Raw genomic sequence first — 6820 nt, forward strand, 5'->3', positions numbered from 1 at the left:
ATTGAAAAAAACTTTAATGAAGGAAAAAGAGTACAATATCCTTTGTGATAGAGACTGCCTTATTAAAAACTTTGTCAAGAAAAATTCAATAGGGAGAAAAACCTGACCAAGGAAAAAGAGTACAGTCTCCTCTTTTGCCGACATTATTTTATATCTCGAAATCAGGCATTACAATTTGATGTATCAATTTTTCAAAGGAGGATTTTGGAAGTGACTTTGTAAATAAATCTGCGAGATTATCGCTTGAGCGGATCTGTTGGACATCAATTGTTCTTTGATTTTGAAGGTCATGAGTGAAGAAGAATTTGGGAGAAATATGCTTTGTTCTATCACCTTTAATGTATCCACCCTTAAGTTGAGCAATGCATATTGTATTATCTTCAAACAGAACTATTAGAGCTATCTTATGATCAACCAGTCCACATGATGACAGAATATATTGGATTAAACTCTTGAGCCAAAAACACTCGCGACTAGCTTCATGTATCGCTAGTATTTCTGCATGATTAGAGGATGTTGCTGCAATCGTCTATCTCATGGACCTCCATGATATAGTTGAACCACTATATATGAACAGGTATCCTGTTTGAGATCTCCCTTTGTGTAGATCAGACAAGTATCCTACATCTGCATAGCCAACTAGTTGTGAATTGGATCCATATGGATAAAACAATCCCATGTCAACTGTTCTATGAAGATATCAAAAGATTTGTTTGATTCTATTCCAATGTCTTCTGGTTGGAGAGGAACTATATCTTGCTAGTAAGTTCACAGCAAATGATATATCGGATCGTGTATTATTAAAAAGATACATTAGCGCTCCAATGGCGCTAAGTAGATATGGTACTTTAGAACTAAGGATATCTTCATTTTCTTCTTTAAGATGGAATTGATCCTTTTCCACATTCGAAGACCTTACGATCATTGGGGTACTTAATAGATGTGACTTATCCATATAAAATCTCTTCAAGATCTTTTCTGTATATGTTGTTTGATGAATATATATATCATTTTTTGTATGCTCGATCTGCAGTCCAAGACAAAATTTAGTATTTCTAAGATCTTTCATCTCAAACTCTTTTTTTAGAGCTTTTATAATTGTTGGAATCTCTTCAGGGGTTCCAATGATATTTAAATCATCAACGTACACATCAATTATAATGAATCCAGATGCAGATTTCTTTATATAAACACATGGGCAGATATCATCATTCTTGAATCCATTTTTGGCTAGATACTTAGTAAGACGATTATACCACATTCGTCCAGATTGATTTAGACTATATAAAGATCTTTGCAATTTGACTGAGTATAACCCCTGCGAATATTCCTTGGATGGTTTAGATATCTTTAGTCCTTCAGGGACTTTCATATAGATATCACGATCTAATGATCCGTATAAATAGGCTATTACCACATTCATTAGATGCATATGTAGTTTATGGTATGCGGATAAACTGACCAAATAACGCAATGTTATTGCATCCACTACAGGGGAATATGTTTCTTCATAATCTATACCGAACCTTTGTGAAAAACTTTGTGCCACAAGTTGAGCTTTGTAGCGTACAACTTCATTTTTCTCATTTCATTTTCTCACAAATACCCATCTGTATCCAACAGGTTTTACATCTTCTGGTGTACGGATTACAGGTCCAAAGACTTTACGTTTTGCAAGTGAGTCTAACTTAGCCTTCATAACTTCTTCCCATTTTGGCCAATCATTCCTTTATCGACATTATTCAACTATTCTTGGTTCAATATCCTTACGTTCATGCATGATATTTAATGTCACATTATATGCAAATATTTCATTGACAATTGTCATATTTTTTGTCCCATTTTTCTCCTGTAAAGACATAATTTATCGACATCTCATCATTTTCACAATTTTCAGTATTTTCAGGTACCTAAACGTCTTCTGGCATAAAAAATATATCAGAGTTTTAGACAACTATTGGTGTCTTTACTATATTTTTATCTTTTTCAACAGAAATAGTATTTACCTCTTTTCTTTTTCAATGATTTTTGTCTTTGGTACTGGCAGGCCTACCACGCTTCTGACGTGAATTTGTTTCGATGGTCATTTGTCTGACTGAGACATCAATTTGAATTGGAGCATATTTAGCTGGTACATATGATTTAGTTATCCTTTTCGTATAAGAAAATATATCAGGCAATTCATTTGCTATTCTTTGCAAATATATAATCTTTTGAAGTTCTAGTTCACATTGCCCTGATCGATGATCTAAATGGATCAAGGATGATGCATTTCAATTAAGTTCCTTTCAAGAAGCTTATTCTCTCCCCCAAATGTTGAAAATTTTGATTTATCAAAATTACAATCTGCAAATCAAGTTTTAAATACATCTCCAATTTGTATCTCAAGATACCTCACTATAGAGGAAGAATCATATCCCACATAAATTTTTAATTTTCTGTGGAGTCCCATTTTGATGCGAGAATGTGGTGCAATGGAAACATATATCGCAAGCTCGAATATTCTTAAATGGGAAATATTTGGCTGCTGGCCAAAAGCTAATTGCATAGGAGAGAACTGATGGTAACTTGTTGGCGTCAAACGAATAAGTACTGCGGCATGTAAAATAGCACGCCCCAAGCCGAGGTTGGGAGATTTGTTCTCATAAGTAATGGTCTAGCAATTAATTGGAGGCGTTTAATAAGTGATTCTACTAATCCATTTTGTGTGTGAACATGAGCTACTGGATGTTCAATTCTTATTCCATTAGCCATACAATAAGCATCAAAGCTTGGGAAGTAAAATCACCAGCATTATCAAAACGAATTGCTTTGATTGAACTTTCTGAAAACTGTGCTTTTATCGAATAATTTGAGCAAGTAATTTCGCAAACACCAGGTTGCAAGAAGACAATAAGCACACATGTGACCATCTCGAAGATGCGTCTATTAAGACAATAAAATATCTAAAAGATCCACAAGGTAGATGATTGGGTCCACATATATCGCCTTGAATCCTTTCTAGAAATTCAGAGGACTCAAATTCAATTTTTATTGGTGATGGTCTTAAAATTAGCTTTCCTTGAGAACATGCAGCACAACAAAATTCACTAGATTTAAGAATCTTCTGATTTTTTAGTGAATGTCTATGGGAATTTTCAATAATTCTCCGCATCATGGTTGTTTACGGATGACCCAATCATGTCAAATTATAAATTTATTTGGGCTAGTAAACTTATGGTTTACAATGACATGTGATTCAATTGCACTAATTTTAGTATAATATAACTCAGACGAAAGTGAGGCTAACTTTTCTAATATAACCTCTTTATTTGAATCATGAGTTATGATATATAAGTACTCATGATTTCTCTCATTCATTGTTTTAATATGATATCCATTTTGGCGAATATCTTTAAAACTCAACAAGTTCCTTATAGGCTTAGTAGACAATAGTGCATTATTTATTATGAATTTTGTTCCTCCAAAAAATAAAATTATAGCTCTTCCAGAGCCTTCTATTACATTGCATGAGCCAATAATAGTATTAACATATTTTCTTTTGGCACAAGATGAGTAAAATATATATTACTTTTGAGAATGGTGTGCGAACTTGCACTATCCGCAAGGAAAACATCTTCATTATATATCTTTACTATTTTCTTTAAAGACAAATAATAATAAGGGCAATTTACGTTATTAAATTGTTACACCCTCAATATTACGCAAATGCATTATTTCTAAATCCAATACGCAAATACATTGATTCACAATTCTATATAAACCGCTACTGGTAGTAACGGTTTACATGTGTGCATAAACCGCTACAACCAGCCGCGGTTTACGTGTGTGCGTGTGTGAGGGTAAACCGCTGCTGGCAGCAGCAGTTTACGTGTTTGCGTGTGTGAGTGTAAACCACTGCAGGCAGCAGCGGTTTACGTGTATGTGTGTGTGAGTGTAAACCGCTATAGGCTATAGCGGTTTACATGTAGTGTGTCTATTTCAAACAAAAAATGGACAATTAGATGATAAAATCCAAAGTTGTTCAGGCAACAATTAGATGATAAAATAATATATAGATACAATGACGGAACTAGGCAAAATATTAAAGAATAACCAAAAATTAATTTTATAATAAAATAAAATAAAAATAAAAATTTAAAAAAATAAAAATAAAATTTATATATAATTTATATGAAAAAATTAAAATTTAAAGGGATTATTGTCCCTTTTCTCAGTCTGAAAAAGAAATAAAAATAAAACAAAAAAAATTTTAACAAAAAATGTTAACTGAAAAAGTTAAAATTAATTTTCAATACATATATATAGTTTCGTCTCCTTATATTGTAATTAAAATATAAATGTTATACCAAATACTTTCATTGAAAATTAAATAAACAAAAGTCATATGTATATATTTTTCAAAAAATAATGTAAATTATACTATCTTCTAAGAATTAATGGAGGTCATATATAGTTTAGTTAGAGAGTAAATTACACCAAAAACAAGAACAAAAAATACTGTTTTAATATATTATGTGTATAATACACCTATATATCTCCCTATTTTTATGTACTCACGTATCTTTTTATTTTGTATATGTTTGATTAAAAATATTATTTATATACTAAAATAAATTACTAAAATTAATTATTATATATTTATATATAAATATATATTATTTAATTTATTTTTAATATCAGAATTTTTTATTTGTCTGTTTTTTTTTAAAGACAAACATGACTTCTATGTTTTAACTCTTGTTCACTGAAAATAACTAAGTTTAGTTTTTACGTTATATTCAACTATTAAATTAAAAAATAATTTAAAGAAATATTTTTTTTTGCTAATTATTATAATTTTTGTATTTTTTTCATAGCCATGTTTTATAAATAAATAATTTTTTGTACTATTATTTTTAGTATTCTTTTATAAGTTTTGATTTTTTTAATCAATTATTCATTTATTTTGTTTGTTCATAGTAATATGTTTTTTTAGATTTTTTTTTTATATTCTCTAATGCATATTGTTATATTTTTGTAACGGAATTTTTAGTACTCATTATCCATATAAAATTTTTAGTTATTTCTATTAATACATATTCTTTTGTATGGAACTTAGTTTTGTATGGAACTTAGTTAATTTTTATTTAATTTTGTATAATTTGTCTATATAGGCAGCACACTACACGTAAACTGCTATAGCCTATAGCGGTTTACACTCACACACGCACACACGTAAACCGCGGCTGCCAGCAGCGGTTTACACTCACACACGCACACACGTAAACCGCTGCTGGCAGCAGCAGTTTACCCTCACACACGCACACACATAAACCGCGGTTGGTTGTAGCGGTTTATGCACACCTGTAAACCGCTACTGCCAGTAGCGGTTTATATAGAATTGTGAATCAATGTATTTGCGTATTAGATTTGGAAACAATGCATTTGCGTAATATTGAGGATGAAACAATTTAATAACGTAAATTGCCCTAATAATAATGAATTGAGTAGTAGTACATGCACAGTAAAATTATATTTTTGATTGGAATTATTTTTCTAAGAAACACTGTACATAAAAATAGTGTCATATACTAAAATTTTATTATTATTACTATTATTATTATTTTAAAACTTGACACATTTAATGAATTCGAAATTCTTAAATATAAACATTAATATTTTATTAAACATTATTTATATACATCATATTTAAAACTTAAATACATTGAAAATAAAATTTAACAAAAATTTTTTTACATTATTTATTTACATGAGTACTTTAACAAACTCGCATATTAAACTTTTTCATTATTGATTAAATGACCAATATTTCCTTCAGGATCCTCAAAGAAATCAGATACTTCATAAAGAGTGATGTAATTTTCAGCAACATTTTTTGAAACAAAATTTGTCTCCTTTCCTTTATCATCCTTTTTCAAGGATGCTTAATAAAGATTAATTAGGTGCCTCGGAGTACGACAAGTACGTGACCAATGGCCCTTTCTACCACAACGGAAATATTTATCCTCTGTTGATTTCTTTTGTTCATTATTTCTTTCTTTATCCCACTTCTGGTGAGATCCTTTTTTGTGGACATAATTTTTCTTCCTTCCATAATTTTTCTTGTTACCAAAACCTTGTCATTTACCTCTTCTCGGGTAATGATTTACCACATTTACTTCAAGAAATGGGGCGGCGCCAACTAGGCGCGCTTCATGATTTTTTAAGAGCAAATTGTTGCGTTCAGCAACAAGAAGACAAGAAATTAGCTTAGAATATTTTTTTAAATTCTTTTTCTCGATACTGCTGCTACAGGAGCACATTCGAGGCATAGAAGGTCGAGAAAGCTTTCTCTAACATGTCATTATCAGTTATCTTTTTTCCACATAATTTCATTCGTAAGGTAATTCGGAACATTGCTGAATTATATTCATTTATGGATTTAAAATCTTGTAGACGGAAGTAAATCCACTCATATCGAGCTCGAGGAAGTACCACTGTCTTTTGATGATTATACATTTCTTTAAGGCTTTTCCACAGATCTACAGGATCTTTTAGTGTGAGATATTCATTTTTCAATCCTTCATTAAGATGACGACGAAGAAAGATCATGGCTTTGACTTTATCCTTCTGGGATACATTATTTTCAGCTTTAATGACATCTCCAACATCTATCGAATCAAGATGGATTTCAATATCTAGAATTCATATTAAGTAGTTATTTCCAGATATATTAAGAGCATTAAATTCAAGATGAGAGAGTTTTGATATAATAAAAATTTATTACTTGAATCTTCCTAAATATTGATCAGAGTCTCGTGCTGATAACATCTTGTGA

This window comes from Arachis ipaensis, chromosome B1 (genome assembly GCF_059453495.1).
Source record: "Arachis ipaensis isolate K30076 ecotype BB chromosome B1, ASM5945349v1, whole genome shotgun sequence".
NCBI lineage: Eukaryota > Viridiplantae > Streptophyta > Magnoliopsida > Fabales > Fabaceae > Arachis > Arachis ipaensis.